At 47.1% G+C, this 23,148-nt stretch overlaps 1 pseudogene; it reads right to left on the reverse strand.

The window, feature by feature from the left end:
* Window positions 1–18,167, reverse strand: LOC136454000 (uncharacterized; annotated as a pseudogene).
* Between the last annotated feature and the right edge of the window lie 4,981 nt (window positions 18,168–23,148).

Below are 23,148 nucleotides of genomic sequence, written 5' to 3' on the forward strand. Positions count from 1 at the left end.
TTAGTTCCCTTATGATGCCATCACAACCTCATATAGGCGACGGTCACAAGGATGCCTTTTAGGCGGCATGTCCAGTGCATGTAGCCTATCTTTGTCCATGTGAGGAATTTTGTATCGGTTTCCTCCACCATCTTTCATCACCTCAATCATACACGCTTGTAGTGTTAGAAACATCCTATTCAAATTAGCTGGATCATAGTTCTGAAACTCGTTGTCCATATTCTGAATCAGGTCATCCAAGTTCCTAGAGATCCTATCAGTGCAGAAAGTGACCAACAAGTAAAAATTTATAGTTTTGTCGTACGTTGTGATCGGATGTGGCCTAGCACTCAATGACACAGGGTTTATACTGGTTCAGGCAACGTGTCCTACATCCAGTTTGAGTCGGTCGGTGACTTTATTCCTGAGCCTAGGTGCTCAAAGTTTGCAGTGGGGTTACAAACGAGAAGAAGAAAGATGGGGGGTACAAGAGGTCCTGTCGAACTCTGGTCGGAAGGGCCGAGAGTGACAAGAGCTTCGCTATGAGCTAAGTGTTCGAGCGTGTGCTCGTGGTTTGAACCTGGTGGTTCTGCTGTTATGTGCTAGTGAACTTGATCGATCTAATGAATCTGGAATGATTTGACTCTACTTCTCTGTTGGGAGAGAGCGCATCCCCCTTTATAGATGAAGTGGATGGCCTTACAAGTGAGAGAGAAAGAGTACATATGCTTCTAAGCCTTGTTGCCCATGCCGGTGGGTACAGAATGATGGTAGACGCCCACACACTGTTGGATGTCAGATGCACGTGGGAGGTTGCATCGTCTTGTTCATATATGGTAGAAGTCGGTACCTACTATACTATTGATGCTCATAGGCATATGAGGAGTTTCACCATGTTCACTCGGTACGATAAATACCGGCGCCCACAACACTGTTGATGCCCAGAGGCATGTGGGGGGAGCCTTACCGTATGGGAGTTAATGGCGCCCATAATATTGTAGGGAAAATATCGGTGCCTACAATACTGTTTGGGCTCTGTTGTGCCAGGGATGTTGTAGAGTACTGTTTTCTATATGTGTATAGGGTACGGTCCCTGGTATCGTGGTTTGACTTGTGCGCCCTGTCTTGCTTTCTTCGTTCGTTCCCTAGTACTTTTTGAGTGGGCGTCCCCGGTCGGTTGGTCCTAGTCAGCTCTGATCGTGCCAGTTGGAGAAGAGCCGTGAACAGGGGTTTGGCACATCCCTAGTTGGAGACGCGGGTCAAAGTCAGAAGTAGTGCTTTGGCCAGGCCTTCCGGTCGGAGAGGCTGTCTGGAGGTGGGCTGGAGACCGAAGCGAGTGCTCCTGTCGGAGAGGTGGGCCGAAATCAGAAAGCGGGCACTGTTCTTCCTCAGGTAGGCCTCCCGATCAAAGATTCGATCGCTCCTTTGGTCTATCATTTAGGTACTTGGGCCGACCCATGAGTTGTGTGTTTGTCTGCTTGGGCCAATCCTTTGTTGGGAGGCTGGGCCACGAGGGACCCTGGGTTTATGAACCCGATAGGAGCCCCCGAGCCCTCGGGTAATTTAGTTAGAATCGTCTGGGGTTTTTTTCATGTTACCAGTGGGGGAAGTTTTGTTTTGTCGCGCGAGTGTAGCCCGCGAGCCCCCCGGCGATTCGGGCAGAATCGTCTAGGGGGTTTTCCAGTGGGCGTGTGTGCGTATTTTTTAGTCAAGACGGAGTCATCAACCAAGGCGTCGTTGCGCAGCTGAGGTGTTTTAGTTTTGGGATCGGGTGAGGTAGAGCTCGTGGATCCTAGCATCGGTACGCGCCATGGGATCAGGCGAGACAGTTAGTTTAGGGATCGGACGAGATAGAGTTCATGGGTCCTGATGTTGGTGCGCACCGTGGGATCGGGCGAGTCGAAGTCATGGATCCAAGCATCGGTGCAGCCCGTGCAGCCGAGGTAGTTTAGTTAGTTAGTTTAGGGATTGGGCAAGCCGGAGCTCGTGGATCCTGATGAGGCGAGTTCGGGGTCGCAGACCTAGGCGTTTGGTGTGCAGTCGATGCGTAGCCGAGGGATAGGGCGAGTTTGGGGTCACAAACCTAGGCGTTTGGTGTGCAGTCGAAGCGTAGCCAAGGGATGGAGCGAGTTTGGGGTCGTAGACCTAGGCGTTTAGTATGCATTGAGGCCCCGAGCCCTGTTGGGCTTTTGGTAGGGTTGGTTTGAGTTGTGTGTATTACCCCATCCTTAGTTTCTCACAACTAGAGGAGTTGAGTTTTGTCCCTTGTCCCGATCGGTCGGGCTCGAGTGACGCGCTCGGTGAGTTCGCTAACGGGTATGATCGAGTGGAATCTGGGTCTGTCGTTTGTGATGGGGTCAGCATAGCCCTCTTGTGACATTCCACTATTCCTTTACCTGCAACCCAGTAGATGCCTGGGTCATTCTGGAGACCGACCCAGGTGGCCTGACAGCTTCCCCTCGATGGAGATTCTGTGGGCTTGGTAGAGGTTTAGGATCGAACAAGAAGGTTAAGATGGCCCTGTCTGCTTTGGAGCAGACTAGGTGAGGGCCGCATGGGGCTCATCTGTGTTTTCTCCCCTGGCTCTGTTTGACGTGGGGTGGCCTCGACCCCTTTGTGGGTCAGCCTTCGAACCTCGATCGGTCATTGCTCATGTCGAATGAGGCAACTGTCGCTTCGTGACGCAACACGGAGCATTGTGATGCGTTTCGCTGCATGTGCGATGCTTAGTTCCTGAGCCCCCGGGCGGTTCAGGCCTCGAATCATCCGGGAGGCACGGGTGTATGGAATGAATGCGTATATGGATGTATGAAATGATTATAAAGAAATAGCGGGGGTTGATAGTGTTACCTTGATGACTCGACTGACGGGGTTTAAAGAGCTTCAATCGGAAATGTCCGACCGAGACCTATGCTCGTCGTTCATGACGAAGTCGGCATGGCCTACATGGGGCATCCCTTCGCTCCTTACCTGTCTCTCGGTGTTATCCTGAGTCATTCGATCGACCTTAGGAAGCCTGATGGTCTCCCCTAGCGGAGATCCCATTTTGGGTTTTTCCAAGTCCCACCTAATGATACAGAGAGCTACCCATGTGCGGTGGCGCTTTGGTTCTTGTGCCTAGCGTGCGGTAGTGGTTGGTGTGCGGTAGTGGTGGGCCATGCCCAGGCCATGTCCTGTCTGATCAGGCACTATTCCATCAGGCAGGGCGCGTCTCATCGGTCAGGGTGCATCCCATCTAGATTTAATGGGAAAGAGAGGGTTTTTCGCTCCATCATTTCGACTTTCCTGATCGGCGTGCCTCCCCCAACTGTTGCACCCTTTTCCTTAAGTAGGAGAAGGGAGAAGATTTTTGCTCTGTTCTTTTGCCTATTCCCCATCTGCCGCCTCCTGTCATTTTCCTTCTTGTCGAGAGCGTCTTTGAGAGCCATGGCGGTTCCTTGGAAAGAAAAGGGAGAGAGAGAGGGAGAAGAAAAAACTCATAAATCCTTTCATGAACCTAGAGCGAGATGTCGCACTGGAGGTCATCCACTATGAGGGAGTCGGTGTTGAAGGCCTTCGCCGTGAAGGGGTTTGTGCCGCCAAAGGAGGTGGTGCACTAGAGGGCTCCAGGGAGGGAGGAGTTTTTGCAACCTCGGCCTGGTGAGGTGGTTTCCTTTCTCGCCTTCCATGAGAGCGGGTTGGGATACCCTACGCTCTGGTTCCTGCATGAACTCCTCAATGAGTGGGGTCTGGAGCTGCAGCACCTTAATCCAACGACGGTGCTACACATCGCTGGCTTTGTCACCATCTACGAGGCCTTCCTCGGGATGGAACCGCACGCGGACTTCTTTCGGCGACTGTTCTTTGGGCAAGCTTTGCCGGTGAGGAATCCACCCAAGGTCGCACCAGTGGGGGGTTTCACCCTACAGAGGAAACCGAGCACAGGAGGCTCGTATCCCATGTACATTCCCTATGACTCCAATCGGGGGTGGCACGGGGAGTGGTTTTATATCAGAAATCCGGCAGAGGCGTCGTTCCCGGTGTTCAATGGCGGGAGGCCAGAGAAGCAGGATAGTTGGTCATGGGGCTATTCCATCGAGAGAAGAAGAAGGTGGAGATCATTGAGGAGGAGCTCTGGAAGCTCAAGTGGCTCGGCCTTGATGGGGTGCGGGTGTTCCACACCCTCTGCTGCCACCGGGTTGCTCCGTTGGCGGAGAGGTCATGACCGATGTGGAGGTACGGCAGCCTATTGGACCCTGATCATGCGTCACCAGATGATGAGGTCTGGAGTCGCCTCGACCGGGCGCTGCAGCTAAAGCCCAAAGAGAAGGTCGATGGAAGGCCCATACCTCTCAACACACCTCGATGGTGTCCAAATGGTATGCTCCTCTTTCTTTACTTCATGTTCTTTTCCCCCTTTGCTCTCCTGCTTTTTTGATTTCTGAGTCACCTATTTCGTAGGTACTTGATGCTTACAGGTCCTGGCCGCACCTTCTGAAGGGGTCAGAGGGCGCAGCTCGGTAGGTCGCTAAGAAAGAGGCGGCGGATGCCAGGAAGAAAAAGAAAGCTGAGGTGGCTCAGCGGAAGTATAAGAAGGAGAAGGAGATTGCCCGACGCGTGAAGGCTAGGGAAAATAAGAGCGATGTCGAGTCTAAGCTTGAGTCGAAGGATCCCATATATGTGGATGACATGGTTTTCTTCGAGGAGGAGGAAAGTCCGAAGGTTGTTTTGACCTCGGCAGAGCATCGCAACCCTATGGCGATGTTCGCTGGTGATGAGCAGGAGGTGAAGAGGCGCACCGAGGTTCCCGTGCTGAGGAAGCGTGTGGTGAGCGCAAACGCTACCGATGAACGGGAGGTGAAGCGGGCACAGTCACCGCGCCCCTCGGTGGCATCGCCGGTCTCATCCCCGCCCGCCATGGGCGTGATCGAGCAAGCCAGGCAATCAGAGGAGTGGGCTTGCACCCATGTGTTGCTAGGATCGGTGCCAGTGCATGACTCACAGCAGGAGGATGCCTCGCCTGCCGCTCTAGTCGGCGTGTCTCAAGCCAAAGGTCATGGTGATTCGCAGGCTAGGCAGGAGCTGGTCGGGATGACTCCACCCTCGGCTGAAGTGAGGGGGCGCGGGTCATAGCCTGGGAGCGGTCCTCACCCCATGAGCCCATCGATGTCGGGTCTTGGCTTTAGAGTCGTGCCGCTTACCTCCTGATATATTTTTGTTTGTTTTCTTTTCGATCTTTTTGTTGAGTCTTTTTTGGAGTATGACTGACCCGTACTTTTTGTCAGCGGTCGAGCGATGACGGGGTTGAGTATCGCCCCAACTCATGTGCAGGAGGTTTGGAGGCCCACCCTGCTGTGCACTATGGCGAGAGGCGAGGGGGATAGGGTGGTGTTCCTCGGGTCAGTTGCTGGTACGGCGGCAGCGGTGGCGACGGTGCTGGCGGTGATCCCAGTGGTGACCACAGAGGCTTCGCCTGTGGTGTCCCTTATGGCCCCTCCTCCACCAGTTGTGGTGAAAGAGGAGGAGACTGAGCCCCCTGCGTCATCGGGTGGAGGGCTACACGGCTCACCCTCACGGTCGGAGCTGAAAACGCTAGGGAGAGACACGTCTGGGACAAGGTTGGAACACCCATCGGTGCCCTATGCCACCAATGTGGTTGAGATCCCTTCTGATGATGAAGCGGATGACGCGATGGAGCTACCGGTGCCATCGCGGGAGCTGGCGGTGGTTCGGTCGGAGGCTAGGCCCTCTAGTAGGCTACCGGAGGGTGATCTAGAGTGGCCCTGCCCTGAGGACCCATCAAAGGCGCGATTCGTCCTTCGGGATTCTTAGGAGTGTCAGCTCTGGGACATCCTTGGGGTGAACGGACTTGCCATGGAGTTTGAACTCGCCGACCTGTTGGTGAAGCTCAAGGACGCCCAGGAGTGGGTTAAGTCTACCCAGTAGTTAGTCAAGGTCAACCTATAGCTCGCCGTGGAGGTGAGTTTCCCATATTTGTCCTTGACCTCTGAGTCTCTTGTTGGTTGCCTCAGCATGCTTGCTTTTCATTTTCGTAGGGTCTAAAGGAGATATCATCCTATAAGTCTCGCTTCCTCTAGATGGAGCATGCCTGGGTGGCTAGGTTTGAGCATCAGCTAGAGTCCACCCGCTGTGAGTCCTAGGACCGAGCGGCTGAGGTGACCACGGTGTGGGCGGAGGAGTAGCGTGCAGCGGAGCGAGCAACGCCACCGAGTGGGGGCTTAAGGCGGCGATGGCCCGCTAGGTGGGAGACTGAGGCGGGGTTGTAGAAATCCCTAGCGGACACTGAGGTGGCACTCAAAAAATCTCTAGAGACCCTTGAGTCGGAGCGGAGCGCCTTGATGTCAGAGTGGAACGCCTTAGAGTTAGCGCGAAAGGCCCTACAGTGAGAGTAGAAGGCCCGGTCGGAAGCAGACCAGGAAGTGCTCGCGCTTCAGGGCCGAGTGATGAGGACGAAGGAGGCGAGCGCCTGGCTGCACAAGCAGGTGGCACGGCAGGCAAAGGAGTTCTCCACGCTTGAGAACTTCTACCGTGGTACGTAGCTTTTCTATTGTTCGTCGCATTGGTTTCTTCCTTCAGCCTGTTTATGAGCTTGTTGCCCTTCTTCTAGAGCTGTGCAGAAAGGTGAAGTCATTAGAGCGGGACCTGGAGACGGTCAAGGCAACTTTTGGTCAAAATGCAGAGGAGTTGGCCAAGTCCCTTGAAGAGCGACGTGCTCTCGAGGGAGAACTTGACCAGATCCACAATGTTGCCCAGCTTGTTGTCTCAGAGGTCTTCGGGTCGGTGCCAAGTACTAGCATGCCTGCTGTCCTGCTGGCGGAGGTTCCGGATGAGGTTTGGGCCCTTATCACAAATAGGCTATTCTACAAAGTGTCGGGGGCATTGACTTTGGTGGCGATGTACCACCCAAACCTAGACTTTGCCACTATCTACAGCGAGTATGCTGATGGCTTGAGCACGGAGGACATCCAATCGCTCGGGGAGAGCTTGCAGCCGCATGCAAGGTTGGTGGCAGAACAAGTCTCTACGCAGTGGGTGATGGATGTCCGCCATGAAGACATGGTCGGAAGCATGCATTGGGGGGACATCGCCCAGCCTACGGATGGCATGAAGCCTGGGTCAAAGGTGGACATTGCCCTGGCTTCAACCGAGCCAAATGTCGTCCCACCGGGGAGTGAGCAGCCCATGCCTTCATCGGTTGCACCGACAGCAGATGCTGTCGAGCTGCCCCAATAGCTTGTAAAGTATAAGTAGTTTAGTAGATGTAAAAGGTTTAAGTTCATGGGGGAGCCCCTGTGTAAATGTTCTTGTGTACTCAATGACTACAATCGGTTTCGGTTTTTGTGATGGAGTCACTCCGTTTGGGAACGCTTATCCCTTCCGTTCCTTACTTTTTCCCTTAGCATAATTTTATTTTTTATTCTTTCTTTCTCGTACTTGCCTGTTTGTCTCGTAGGCTGCAACCTTAGGAGCCCGAGGCGTGGCCCACGAGGCTCAGCTGCTCATAACCGTAGGTAGAGGCAGGGTGCGATCGGTTAAAATATTTTAAAGCAAAGCTACGTAAGGCAAATTAAAGGAACGAATTACCCTTTTGTTTGGGTAGGAAGGAGTTTCACCATATGATAGTAAACAAAAAAGAGAAGGTAGTAGTGCACCCTCGTGGAGCCCCCGAGCGACCTGGGGCGAAAAGTGTTCGGGTCGGCGTGCTCTTATAGGAGCAAATGCTAAGTAAACAATGGTAAGACTGAATTTTAGGGAAAGAAAAATGACATAGCTATTCCAAGCATTTGGTGAGAATGTCGTCATTGTCGTCCTTCAGTCGGTAGGCGTCCGGTTGGATCATTTCAACCTTTAATCTTCTCGATCCTTGTTCACTATGCTCCCTTTCTTGGCCGCTGCTTCTTCGCCTTCTTCTTCCTTTGGCCTGTCGGCCTGTCATAGAAGGCACTTGAGGAGCTCGTAGTCCTTGTAGTGGTGTTTAACGGGGGTAGGCGTGGTTGGTGCATGGGCTCTCCATGAGCTCATGAAAGTGGGCCAGAAGGTCCTGCTGGGGCTGTTTGCCCGTGTGATCAGCCATGGTGACCAACGCGTAGTTGGACGGTCGGCGGCGATCTTTTCTGTTTGTTTTCCCCCTCTGCATGGAGGGGCCCTTGTCCTGATCTTGGCGCTTGGCCTTGCCTTTTCCTCGACCTCCATTAGAGCACGGCAGGAGCGGCAGGAGCTGGATGCGTTAGTCAAAGGCCCATGGTCCCAGGCCATCCGGGCTGGGACTCCGGTCGCTGCTGCGAGCGTCTCGGTTTGGCCTAAGCCGCTCATGTACAGGTGGTCGGTGCGGAGCGGTCATCAAGTCAAGATGAGGTATGGTTGTCTCCAAGGAAGAGATGTCCTCATCATCCTTCCCTTCTTGCATTTGAGTCATCCTCGACTCACATTCATTCTCTTCTCCCAAGTATGGCTTCAAATCTACAATGTTAAACATGGGGCTAACCCCGAAATCTACAGGTAACTCAAGTTTGTATGCATTATCATTAATCCATTCTAACACTTTGAAAGGACCATTTGCTCTAGGCATCAACTTAGACTTCCTCAAATTTGAGAACCCATGTTTTCTCAAATATAACCAAACTAGATCACCAGGTTCAAAAGTGACATGTTTCTTTCCTTTACTACCAGCAAGTTTATATTTTGCATTCATGCACTCTATATTCTCCTTAGTGGTCTCATGTAGTTTTAAAATTAGTTCAGCACATTTATTTGCATCAACATTGACCCTCTCTGAGGTTGGAAGGGGTAAAAGATCAATAGGAGCACGAGGCAAAAACCCATAAACAATCTCAAAAGGGCATTTCTTAGTAGTAGAATGCTGTGAATGATTATAAGCAAACTCAACATGAGGTAAGCACTCTTCCCATAATTTTATGTTCTTTTTCAAAATAGCCCTAAGCATGGTTGATAAAGTTCTATTTACAACCTCAGTTTGCCCATCCATTTGGGGATGACAAGTGGTGGAAAATAAAAAGCTTAGTCCCCAACTTAGCCCACAAAGTTATCCAAAAATGGCTAAGAAACTTTGCATCATGATCAGAAATAATGGTGTTTGGTACACCATGCAAGCGGACGATCTCACAAAAGAACAAGTCAGCCACATGTGTAGCATCATCACTCTTATGGCATGGTATGAAATGAGCCATCTTAGAAAATGTGTCCACCACAACAATGACACTATCTCTCCCCTTCTTTGTTCTAGGTAGCCCTAAAACAAAGTCCATAGAAATATCCTCCCAAGACGCACTAGGAACAGGTAGAGGCATATACAAACTATGAGGATTAAGGCATGACTTAGCTTTTTGGCATGTTGTGCAGCGAGCAATGAACCTTCGCACGTCTCTCCTCATCTTGGGCCAAAAAAATGATCAGCAAGGATGTCCTCCATTTTCTTCACACTAAAATGTCCCATCAGCCCTCCTCCATGCGCTTCATGCAGTAATAACAAACGCATAGAGCTAGCTGGAATGCATAGCTTGTTAGCTCTAAAGACAAACCCGTCGGTGAGGACGAATCTGTTCTATGTTTTCCCCTCTTGGCAATTCAACAATACATCTTTCAAATCATTGTCATATGCATATTGTTCCTTAATAGTTTCCAAACCAAAGATTTTAAAGTCAAGTTGTGAAAGCATGGTGTAATATCTAGACAAAGCATCAGCAATTATAATTTTCTTTCCCTTTTTGTGTTTGATGACATAAGGAAAGGACTCGATGAATTCAACCCACTTGGCATGTCTACGGTTCAGTTTTGTTTGACTACGGATGTGTTTCAAAGATTCATGATCAGAATGTATGACAAACTCTTTGGGTCATAAATAATGCTGCCATGTTTCCAAAGTCTGAACTGGAGCAAGCGATTCCTTATCATAAGTAGAATAGTTCAAACTAGGGCCACTCAACTTTTCACTGAAATATGCCACAGGTTTTCCCTGTTGTAACAGCACACCACCCAACCCAATTCCACTAGCATGACAATCAAGCTCAAAGGTTTTGTTGAAATCAGGAAGTTAGAGCAAAGGTGCGTGTGTTAACTTATCTTTTAGCGTGTCAAATGCATTCCTGTGTGCTGCAACCCAAGTGAATGCCACACCCTTCTTGGTGAGCTCATGTAGCAGGGCTACAATGGTGCTAAAGTCCCTCACAAAGCGGTGATAGAACCCAGCAAGTCCTAGAAAACTTCTTATTTGTGTGATCGTAGTGGGAACTGGCCAGGCTTGATCAACTTCAATACCCTATGGGGTCACAACATAGCCAAGGAAAGAGACTCGATCTGTGCAAAACATGCACTTCTTAAGATTACCAAATAATTGAGCATTACATAAAGCATAAAAAATAGCACGTAAATGATCAAGATGTTCCTCCAAAGTTTTGCTATATATCAGAATGTCATCAAAGTATACCACCACAAATCTGCCAATGAAAGCACGTAAAACTTCATTCATTAATCTAATAAAAGTGCTGGGTGCATTAGTGAGACCAAAATGCATGACTAACCGCTCATATAGACCGAACTTGGTTTTAAATGTTGTTTTCAATTCATCTCCTAACTTCATGTGAATCTGGTGGTAACCACTACGCAAATCAATTTTAGAGAACACAATTGAGCCGCTCAATTCATCAAGCATATCATCTAGTCTAGGAATCCGATGACGATATCTAATTGTGATATTATTAATTGCTCTACAATCCACACACATGCGCTAGGATCCATCTTTCTTAGGAACTAAAAGTATAGGAACAACGCAAGGGCTAAGAGACTCACGCACATAACCTTTGTCAAGCAATTCTTGCACTTAGCATTGTATCTCTTTAGTTTCCTCTGGGTTAGTCCTATAAGGAGCATGATTTGGCAAGGAGGCCCTAGGAATGAGGTCAATCTGATGCTCAATTCCTCAAATTGGTGGCAGTCCTGGTGGTACCTCCTTTGAGAAAACATCAGCGTACTCTAGCAAAAGGTTAGTGACAGCAGGAGGCAAAGAAATAGGAGTATCCTCAAGTGAAAACAAAGTTTCTTTGCAAACCAAAGCATAGCATATAGTAGTGCAAGTATAAATCTCTTCTAGTTTAGATTTGGTAGCAAGAAAACAGGAACCCTTCAACTTAATCTCATTTTTCTTATCATGAACAAATTTAGTGTTTCTCTTTTTATGTTGCTCAAGTTCCTTAGCCACAATCTAATTTTCACTCTTAACATGCTCCTTAGTGTTCAACTTTCTAGCTCTAGCAATTTCATCTTTCATAATATCCTGAGGAGACATAGGATGTAACACAAGCTTCTTTCCATTATGTATAAAAGAATATTGATTGGTTCTACCATGATGCATAGAGTCTGTATCAAACTGCCATGGTCTACCAAACAACATAGAACATGCTTGCATAGGTACAACATCGCAGTCAATGGAATCATGATAAGAGCCAATTGCAAAATTAACTCGTACCAACCATGTTACCTTTACATTGCTACTATTGTTGAACCACTGAATGTTGTAAGGTTGGGGGTGCGGTTGGGTATCCAAAGCCAGCTTCTCCACCATCTCTAAGCTTGCCAAGTTTTTGCAGCTCCCTCCATCAATGATCACACGACATGAACGCTCTTGTACCACACACTTTGTTTGGAACAAGGTGTAGCACTGATTCTGTTCAGCCTTCTCCATTTGTGCACTCAACACTCGTTGCACAATGAGGCACTTATAACGATATGAATGTTTAGCTCTAATGTGTTCTTCAACTGGATTCTCATCTCCACCTGCATGGTCAGCGGCAAGCAAAGCATATGTTTCGTCATCCAAATCACTAGCAGAGGAATATTCACCATCATGTCGCATGATCAGAACGCGCTTGCTTGGGCAGTCCCGTCTCACATGTCCATAACCCTTGCATTGCAAGCACTGAATATCTCTTGTTCTTCCCGTAGAAGCAATGGAAGAACTCTTGGCTGTTGGAGCTGTTGTTCCATTTGTTGGTTCAGCTGGGCACGCTGATGAATTTGATGGAGAAGGGCATTGTTTGTTGTTTGAAGGAGATGGAGCAACTACTTGTGTCGATGGTGTAGTAGCAGGTTTTGGTGTCCAAGAGTTAGCATGACCTGTAGAAAAGTTAGTCCTCGTGCTAGCTCGATGTCCCTGCACTTCCCGTTCAGCCTTACAAGCAAGATGAAATAAACGATCGATTGAATTATATTCCTTGTAAGCTAAAATGTCCTGAATTTCTTAGTTTAAACCACCTAAAAATCTAGCCATTGCTCATCCTCGGTTTCTACCAAACCACAACGAAGCATACCAGTTTGCAATTCCTGATAATATTCCTCTACAGATTTATTCCCTTGCCTAAATTGCTGCAACCTATGTAACAAATCACGTGCATGATATGAAGGAACAAATCTTGCTCTCATGACCCTTTTCAAAGCATCCTAGGTCTGAGGTGTATTGTTTGGATTAGTGTGGCAACACTCACTCCACCAAATAGAAGCAAAATTAGTAAACTCACTAGTTGCAGTCCTAACCCATTTATTTCTAGGGAAATCATGATAAGAAAACTTCTGATCAGCAGCTAGTTCCCATGTAAGGTATGCATCAGGATCATATTTCCCATCAAAAGATGGCATGGTGAACTTAATTTTACCCAAAGAATCATCATTGTCACATACCTCTCGGCGTGGTGGCCTAGCACCCATTCCACGGTGATTACAGTGCAGTTGACGATGGGGTTGAGCATCCACCTCATCATTATGCTTGGTGTCTCCTGCATAGACATCATCATTCTTGGCTAAAACACTGCCCACACTACCATCATTGCGGTGGTGTTGATGTGCACGGTTACATCCTCCATCTTGTATTCTCTCAAGTCTAGCCAAAATAGCAGCAAGAGAAGTGTTCACTTCTCCAATGGAAACCTCCATCGCAGCAAGCCTTTGGTTGGTTCCAATTTGAGTTGCCTCTAATTGCCTAAGGCACTCATTGGTAACACGAACGTCCTCTTTGAGGCCTTCAGCGCGTAACCTCATACGACGCTCGAAGTCATGTATGATGCCCCTTGTGCGTGGTGAGTGTGCATGTTGCCCCTACTCGTCCTCACCATTTCCTGACATGGTTAGTGAACAGCAGCAATAACACAAGAAGGTGCTCGAATAACAAAAGAAAACTAAGTAATGGTTGATTCCATTCCTCTCAAACTTGCTTAACCAAGTTCTTACTTGTTCTTACCACACTTGTAGGAGGTGTTGTCAGCTGGCAAGAACAACAACAATTGTGGCAGCGAATGTAAACCTATGATGTTGTAGATAAATTTGTGGAGCTATAGGTGGCTAGAAACAAATTCAAGGGACAGCTAGAACCATGTTAGCCCAAACAAATTGAATAATCGTTCAACAATGATGTTGTGCTAGTCCTAGGTTGAACCGTTCTAGAGACGCGAGCCTAGATACAAATGTAGCCACCGGACACCAACAACACAACACAAGTGAAGTGGAAAATAATAACTTCTGAAACCCTTTCTTTATCTTTCTTGCTTCATTTCTTTTTTAGATTCTTTTACCCCTTTTTTCTATTTTTCACCTGCAGTACAACTCTCAAGTTTTGCAACTAGAAATTGAGAGCAAACAATTCACAACATACAATTTATTTTTTGACTAGGGGTACATAAATTAAACTTGCACAAGAGAACAAGCACAAACAATCTTTTTCTTTGAATCAAGGAACTCAGATATGCTAATCAAATCACAACGCGTGGAAAACTTTAGGGAGCTCCATGTTTGAATAGGGGGGTGTTTGGAATGCTACGAAGATGGTATGGAGATGGTGGTGGAGGAGGATCTGGGGGTTCTTGTGGAGGCGAAAAGGTGGGACTGGTGGTGATAGCAGCGGTGGATCTGGTGGTGACAAAAATGTGAATAGAACTCAAAACTCTAATGGATTAAACACTAGAGCTAGCAACTCAACCAATCGATGCAACAAAAAACTTAACAAGTAAGGACTATGCAGAACAACAAGGCACAAACTTGTCTTAGGGATTTCTGTTCTATCCTATTTTTTGGGGGGAAGTTTTGTGGACTGTAGGTAGATAAAAGGGATGGGTAGATACTCTCACCGATTAACCTTGCTCTGATTACCACATGATATGGCAAAGGCTGATCCCAATCTTTCGATGAGAAGATGGCATAACTTCGATTTGGGGAAGGATTCGACGTTGGCTGTCTGACTACAACATCCAGCAGGGTTGCTGCACCTTAGAAATAGGTACACTGACTCTGATTTGTTGTTGTTCTTGTCATACCAAGAACAACCCTAAACCTGCAAGCAATTGAGAATAAGCAAGAACAATATAAACGAGAAATAACTCATGGATCTGAACTAGGACACGAATTTGGGGTTCTGAATCAAGTAAATTGGGTGGTCTAGCCAACACGCATTTACAAGGAAGTAGCTGAAGCTAAACCTGCATCTAAACAAAACCCACCCTCAAATGGCGACTGCTACATGTCTTTTATAGTGGGAAACAACCAGGAGGCGTGGGAGGGTGGAAACCCTAAATTAGAATGGCCCCTTGTGGGCTTTACTTGATAAGTGGTTCTCAGCCCATGACTAGAGGTCCGAACGTCTTTTCATTGATTTTGCTCATCTTCGATGGAGTCTGGCCATGAGGTTGGATCCATGTGAAATTAGACATCAAGATATTTCCAATGAGTACTCATGGGCCTTCAACAACATTCGGAGTTGAGAGTTATGATCAAATCAATCTGGTGCTGCTACGATGTCCAACCGTGCACTTCGAATGTTTACTATGGTCTTCTTGTTGTTTACACCAGCATCCGCTTGATGGTTATCTTGATGACCTTGCACCCAGTTAGTTCCTTCTATCTTCCTAAGTATCAGGAAATCATCACAAGGATTTAGTAGTACCCCATCCGGAGAAGAAATTGTTTGGACAGCGAGGAACGACTTTACATGATAATTAAGTTCTCGTGCTTTAGATCGAGTCATTGGCCCATGCTGTGCAATAGGTATGGTTGTATCCAAGGAAGAGATGTCCTCATTAGGGCATAGTGTGGTATGCTGAGCACGCTGGCGCAGTCGGTGGCTGGTGCAGCCACTGTTGTTGTAGTTCCTGATCGTGCTCCCATGAGAGCGTGGGAGTCTCCGCACGAGGGTCCAAAGGGGTGTGAGTCTACAAGGACTTCGCTACCACTGGTGGCTATCCTAGAGCGTCCACCATAGCACACTCCTAGGATAGACGGTGGCTAGGCGCCACATCGCTGATGCTAGAGCTGTCACTCTCAACATTGTCATCCATAAGGTCGAGGAAATAGGTGGGAGCATAGCTCGCCATCCCCACAAATTCGGACGTGAGAGGGGACGACGCTGGCATCCTTCGGAGCCCCTGGGCGTACGCGTCCATAGGAGACATGAGGCCGTAGGAGAACCGGTCATATGGCAGTCGTGGCGGGGACAACAGGGTCCCTCCGGCTAATCGACAAAAGATAGAGAATTGTAAGTAAATAACAGCATATACATTACTTACAATGGGGTTTAAACAGAAAGTTTGCTCAGAATGAAGCATAGATGCCTCATCGCTGAGGTCATCGTGCGTCTCAGAGCCAATGGAGGGCGCCTCTCTGACGGGTGCTAGAATGAGTGCCTCCTTGTGGAGGTGTAGTACGCCGAGCCGGTTGGCGACAAAGTCTAGGCTTTCGAGGAGGAAGGCCTGGGATGGCTCAAAAATGGGTGGAACCCACATCCCAATAGGTGAGAGTGCGGAAAACTCTAGTGAGCTGAAGCGAATCGTATCACCTGAGCCTACCATGATGAAGGTGGTAGAAAAGTGGGCCATCCGATGACAAAAAAGTGTTGAACGTACAACATTGTCCCTATGGACGACGCCATCTGTCGGTACAGAAAGTGACCAACAAGTAAATATTTGTAGTTTTGCCGTACATAGTGATCGGAGGTGGCCTAGCACTCAATGACACAGGGATTATACTAGTTCAGGCAACGTGCCCTATGTCCAGTTTGAGTTGGTTGGTGACTTTATTCCTGAGCCCAGGTGCTCGAAGTTTGTAGTGGGGTTACAAACGAGAAGGAGAAAGATGGGGGGTATAAGAGGTTCGGTCGGACTCCGATCGGAAGGTTCGAGAGTGACAAGAGCTCTGCTATGAGCTAAGTGTTCGAGCATGTGCTCATAGTTTGAACCTGGTGGTTCTGCTGTTGTGTGCTAGTGAACTTGATTGATCTAATGAATCTGGAATGACTTGACTCTACCTCTCTATTGGGAGAGATTGTATCCCCTTTTATAGATGACGGGGATGGCCTTACAAGTGAGAGAGGGAGAGTACGTATGCTTCTAAGCCTTGTTGCCCATGCCGACGGCTATAGGATGATGGTAGGCGCCCACAACACTATTGGATGTTAGATGCACATGGGAGGTTGCATTGTTTTGTTTAGGTATGGCAGATGTCGGTACCTGCTATACTGTTGATACCTAGAGGCATGTGAGGAGTTTCACCATATTCACTCGGTACGGTAAATGCCGACGCCCACAACACTGTTGATGCCCAGAGCCATGTGGGGGAGCCTTACCGTATGGGAGTTAATGGTGCCCATAATACTATAGGGAAAATGTCAGCGCCTACAGCACTGTTTTGGGCTCTGTTGTGCCACGAAGGTTGCAGAGTGCTATTTCTGTAGGTGTATAGGGTACGGTCCCTGGTATCATGGTTTGACTTGTGCACCCTACCTTGCTTTCTCTGTTCGTTCCCTAGTCATTTCTGAGCGGGCATCCCTGGTCGGTTGGTCCTGGTCGGCTCTGATCGTGCTAGTCGGAGAAGAGCCATGAGCAGGGGTTTGACACATCCTCGATCGGAGACGTGGGTCAGAGTCGGAAGTAGCGCTTTGGCTAGGCCTTTCGGTCGGAGAGGCCATCCGGAGCTGGGCTAGAGACCGAAGCGAGTGCTCTAGTCGAAGAGGTGGGCCGAAATCAGAAAGTGGGCGCTGTTCTTCCTCGGCTAAGCCTCCCAGTCAGAGATTCGATCATCCCTTTGGCCTGTCATTTAGGTACTTGGGCCAGCCCATGAGTTATGCATTTGTCTGCTTGGGTCAATCCTTTATTGGGAGGCCGAGCTATGAGGGCCCCGGGTTTATGAACCCGATAGATCCTGTCATAGGTTAAGGATTGAAGAGAAGCAAAGAATCCTAGGTCTAGTATGTTCAAATTTGGGGAATTGGTAGGTTGGTTGACAAGTTGTGTGTCAAGCCCTATTTGTGCTACAACAGCTATAAATTCTTTATCATTTACTGGCACATGTGAAGGGACATTATCTTGTTGAATATAGATAGTTTGTCCTGCAAGTTCTCTTGGCCACCGTCGAACAATAGCTTTTACAACTTTACCAATCAGGTATGACCTCATAGTTGTTCGATCTACCTTAATAGGCTTGGTGACTTCGCCCCCCTCTATTGTGGCTCCTTCTTTTTGCTTTTTCCTACAATAATTGAAAACCCAGTAAGGAATCACTAATATTAATTAGCAGAATTTGGAGTAAGAAAATCATACTACTGCATGACGTACCTTTCTAACAAATGGCCACACTCCTAGCTTCCCATCAAAAATACAATTACCTTCATCATCATATATAGGCCTTCCTACCGCTGATAAGAATATTACTTTGTCAATGGCATTCTTATTGCGCACAGTCCTATGTGGGTCGTTCTCATCTGGAAGCATATAATACGTTGTGTACTTCGATGTGGTGTTGAACCACTTCTTGTCCATGTGAATAATGTTTTTCATTTCACTAAACATGGGTTCATTTGGCAATGTCTGCTGATCTAACATGGACAGACACCATCGCAACCTCTCTTTCTTGTTTTCGTCCGACAATAGAGGCTTTAATGTGCTAGAATGGCATCGTAGCAGACCTTGCTTGAACCACCTATGTAGAGTGCTCTTCTTTACTCCAAGAGCAGTAGCTAGTGATCGTATCGTTCTCCTCCTATGCAAGGGGATGCTAAGAACATCTGATAGGTCTATTTGTTTCTTTTTGCGGCCACAATTCTTTCTTCTTGATCTAACATCTACTGGTCTTCCTTGTGCACGACACTGCTTTACTCTCCGCCAAACACTCCACACTTGATTGATACTGACCTGGAACATCTGAGCAACTATATTTGTACTGTTCTTTTGTAATCTTACACGGTTGCTTCTCTCAAGCAATGCTTCATATATTTGCTATCTTTGAAGATCTATCAAATTTGTGCGATGATGTGTATTATTTTCATTTGCATGTTCATCTTCATCAACATCTGAGTCCTCCAACTCGTCAACATCGAAGGCTATGTCCACGACATCAGTGTACACACCATACTCATGCATGTCCTCAATCATGTCTACAAGAACAATTACTAGGTGAGTTCTTATACCAGTGCTGCTGAGCTGTACGTAAATGCTAAATGTTACATAATAATAGTTGCTGAAAATGTTTCTAAAAGCTAAAAGGCTTGTCTTGGAAGTGTTGCAGCTGTATGTAAAAGCTGTGCTGACTATTTGAGAAAAAACACGGGTGTTAAATCAACTTATACATAGTTTTATTTACATGGTTGGAACATGCTTTGACACTATATGCAGTCATGTGTACTAGTGCTTACTGTACTCGATGATTGAAATGAACACTATATATAGGGAAAATGGTCTGCTGATCTGGTTCATACCGATCATTTGTTCCATCTCTTGTTGCTGATCAAAATTTTGTGAGTTGAAGTCAAATTCATCTTGTTCATATGCACCATGAAAGCTAATATCTCCATGTTGTTGATGGTCTTCTTCAACAACAAGGATTGCAGAAAAGGTGTGGCATAGTGTGTAAGTCATGTTTCGAACTTTTGTTTACACATTTCACCATTTGCTAGTTGTAACGATGCAATTAAGAGACATTACCTTCATGTGGTGGTTGTCCCTCACAAGCAGCGATGTTGAGATCAATGACATGCACACCAACCTGTTCATCTTCCTGCAAATAGTGGACCTGATCTTCATGGTGTCGATGTACTTCATCCTCTTGGAGAAGATGTACTTGATCTTGATCCTGAGGATGATGGGTTTCAACGCCTTCCACATGTGTAGGTTCTGCATTTAGGTCAGGTAAGGCTTCTTCATCTTCTTCAACAAGAACTATGTTTAGATCTATGGCCAACTCTCCGTCTCCTTCTGGCACTGTGTTGAGATCTATGGCCAACTCTCCATCTCCTTCGTCTGGTACTATGTTGAGATCTATGGCCATGTCTAACTATAGATTGGATTGCAGGTTGTTGGAGTTTGGGGGGGGGGGTATTTGGAGCATGTTGAGCCTTTCGTTGGGTTCATCTGGAAAAGGTGGAGGCTTTTTTATAGTGGTGCAATGGAGCCAGTTCAAAATTTGTAATGTGGGCACAATGGCGCCAATTCAAATTTTGTAATATGGGCACAATGGCGCCAATTCAAATTTTGTAATATGGGCACAATGGCGCCAGATTTGGGTTACTAGAACATTCCGTGCTCTTCGTGGTGGCCGGCTGGTTCCACTAAATAATTCTTTATTATCTGACGCTTCTCTGCTTTTGCCATCAGTTTGACCATTTTAAATTGTGCTGTCTAAAATACACCTATGAGTTGTCAGATGCCTTTATAGGGGTATCAGTGTAATTTGTCAACTTTCTTAATCTGCGCGTCCAAGAGCTAGATGTACTTTTATTTGTGGGACGGAGGGAGTACGTGTGTTTGCTGCCAATTGTAGTACATGCCTGATGTAGTTAATACTACATATGATCATGATTGTATCTATACCGTGTGTGTATACGTATGTATATATAATATGCCATTCAATATTTGAAGCGGCCCAAGAAGGCCCAGCCCAGTTGAACGAGGATTATTATAATCTTTTTTATGTAAGTTGAACGAGGATTATAGTAGAGGGTTTAAGGGACACGGTGTGGGTTTAATAGTACTATACTAGGAAAATGACGCGTTCCTCAAAAAAACAACAACAAAAAAAAAACTCGGAAAATGACGCCATATACTTGTGCGGAAGAAATAAGAGGGGTATCTAAAAAAAATTTAAAAATAAGATGAGTAGTGTTAATAAGAACCATTGATTTTTCCACCGGCTCCGTACGTCCCAACGAACTCGGGCCAACTTGTTGTACGTGCGTGCGTACGTTACACGTACTCGTACTTGCAAGTTTGATGATTCAACAGGGCGCCGGGGTAGGACAAGAAGACGTGCTGGGCCCGCTGCCCCTTGGCCGAGTCGTGGAGTCACCGAGCTACAGCCTAGTACAGGGGAAAGCCGTGCTGCTGCCTGCTGGACTGCTGGTGCTTCTGTCACTCGCTGTTCGCTGCGCTGGTCGTCGTCGAAGCGAAGATTGACAGCGGGCATTCGGGCAAGGTCGCTGCAGCAGCTCAGTGGTACCACTACCAATAACCAGAGAGAGCAGCCAAAGCAGAGGAAAGATGAGAATCACTGAAGCAGAGACCGTCGTCTTTAATTTCCAGATTTTTTTCTTCCTCAACTTACACACACTCGTCGTCCCTGTAAACATGCAATAGGAGAGCAAACACGAAAAGCCACAGCCACAGTAAACAGGCGCTAGCATTGGCACAGCTGGCTGGTTCCCCTCCCGTTGCACCGTTTATCAAACCAGCCAACAGTGTTTCTCTCTCACAGCAATTTAGCTGGAACATTATTTTTTTCAGACCATTCGCTCAGTTGTGCCAGCATGACTACTCGGTACGTGTTTGTTGGCCATCTAGCTACTACGTACTGTACGTACTAGTTCCTAATTTTCTTGCACGGCACCCCCGGCCGGCACGGGTTCAGATTCTCTGCCTGGTGACTTATGCCATGCCCGATGCCCTCCATTCCACATCCAACGGCTGAAAGAAGAAAGCAACTTTTCCATCACAATAGCAAAGCTCAGCACCGGTGATTCTGGCCCAATATGGCTGCACGCGGTTGGCTGCCCTCCCCCATGCGCGGGATATTTTTTGGCGGAATTTTTTTTGACGGAAATAAAAGACTTTTTAATCATTTCATTGAAAATCCGAAACTAGATGCTATGCTCCACCTGACATAGAGTACAAGTTTATGTCTTATAAATTTCTGAACTTACGTACGGGTCCAATACCTGACATAGAGAAAAAAACTTTAGGTGCGTACATGATTTTTACATGGCCATTTTACGTGTTCAATATATATGACAGCTTGTATTTTATTAGAAGAGCATCTCAATTATGTAACATATTTTAATCGAGTCAGCTAACGTACATACTCAATTCAAATAACATGTATATTTTAGACCGTCGACGTTCACGTTCGTGTTAGCGTGTAATATGTTTTACATCGTCAACGTTCATGATTCAGTTAACGTGTTAATTAGATGTTGATATTTTTTTATGCATATAACATATTTTTTAACTGAGTATGTGAATTAAAAAAAGATTATTTGAATTTGCATTCAAGATATACTGGCCACGTTCGCGTGCCCTTAAACTCAGCTTGATCCGCTTCTTTTTTTATTCGTAACAGTGTTTTCCTCTCACAAATTCCTCTAGAATTTCTCCAAACCATCCAAATTCCTCCAGAACCATACCATCCGAACGGAGCCACTGTATGCTTTATCAGTTATTTTAGTAGGATACAATATTTATGCACAGTCACAGAACGGAAAAAGGAAAAAGGCGAGCACAAGAAAAGGTGCGGCAAGGAAGGTGCTGATTAGGAGGATTTGACTATATCTCTTTTTCTTTTCATAGATTAATTAATAATTAATTAAAAAAACTGTAAAAATCAAAGGGAATAGATTTATTTGAGGTACTACCTCCTAGTAAGTAAAGAGGTTACCATAGTATTGCTCATTAAAAATACTTAGTAAAATGCCGTTTAATTTTGCTATGAAAATACTTAGTAAAACTATATGTTATTTCTCTGTTTCATATATAATAATTCCGAGTTGGGCTATATTTGGGTCAAAACCACAGCTGGGCTTTGCTGTTTGGGGTGAAAAAGTTGCATCTTCTATCAGCCGTTGGATGTGAAATGGAGGGCATCGGGAGTAAGTCACCACCGGTGACTTTCCTTCGGCAAGTTAGAGAATCTGAACCCCGCCGGCATATACACACACGGACCATGCATCACGCCTGGCGCGACCCGTGACGCACGTACTACGTGGGTGGGGACTGCCCACTGGGGACGTGCGTGACGAGGAGCTAGGTGACGTGACGGCGGCGCGAGGGCAACCACGCAACTGGCCAGATGGCGCCGGGCGCCGGGCGATCGAGACGGGGACGACTCGGAAAGCGAGAGGCCGGGATCGGCACGCGCGATCTCGCTCGACGTCGCCGTCAGGGGATCACCGAGGACGTTTACGCCGGGCGGCGGCTAACCGCGCTTTGTTTCGGTGGTGGTTGTTACTCAGAGCGTGACTGAGACTGACGGGCGGTGGGCAGGTTCCGTTTCTCCCTCGTGCAAATTTCAAGCGGTGGCGCCATGCATTTCCCTTTCTTTTTTTCTTTTTCGTTCCACTTGGTGAATCGATCGGCGTCCTCCGAATCTACGGCCGATGGCGACCCAACGCCGGCCGGCAGGAGGTAGATGTGCACACTTCACGTGTCACATGTCCTTGCGTGATGCCAATTCTCTCTTTGTTTTTTATTTGTTTTATTACAAATAAAATATATCATCACGCCATTTTTTGTTTTTTTTATATAAAATGACGCCAATTCTCGCTTGCCGGAGTATATTAGTAGAAATTAAAGTACAAGTTTCGTTGGGCAATTTGTATATACTACTTATCTAAAGTCAAAATGGATTCGGCCCACATATTATTTTGCTAAAAAAAACGGTCCACATTTCTGCTTCTATCCAAGGGGAACGCCATATCGTTGAATGTTTGCTTCGGCAGCCCACCAGCTAAGTCGTTTAGTTGGGCTGAAACCACCCACGCTATTTTGGGCCGTTACTGCCCTACGCGGGCCTGGAAAAGCCTCTCCGTGACATCCAATCAAGCCCAATCCGCTTCTCTCCTGGGGTCCGTGCGCGTGCGCCACGTACATGTCATCACTGATTGAAGCGCGCACCTGCCAAGTGCCAACAGCACCACCG

The sequence above is a fragment of the Miscanthus floridulus genome, chromosome 5, assembly GCF_019320115.1.
Source record: "Miscanthus floridulus cultivar M001 chromosome 5, ASM1932011v1, whole genome shotgun sequence".
Taxonomy (NCBI): Eukaryota; Viridiplantae; Streptophyta; class Magnoliopsida; order Poales; family Poaceae; genus Miscanthus; species Miscanthus floridulus.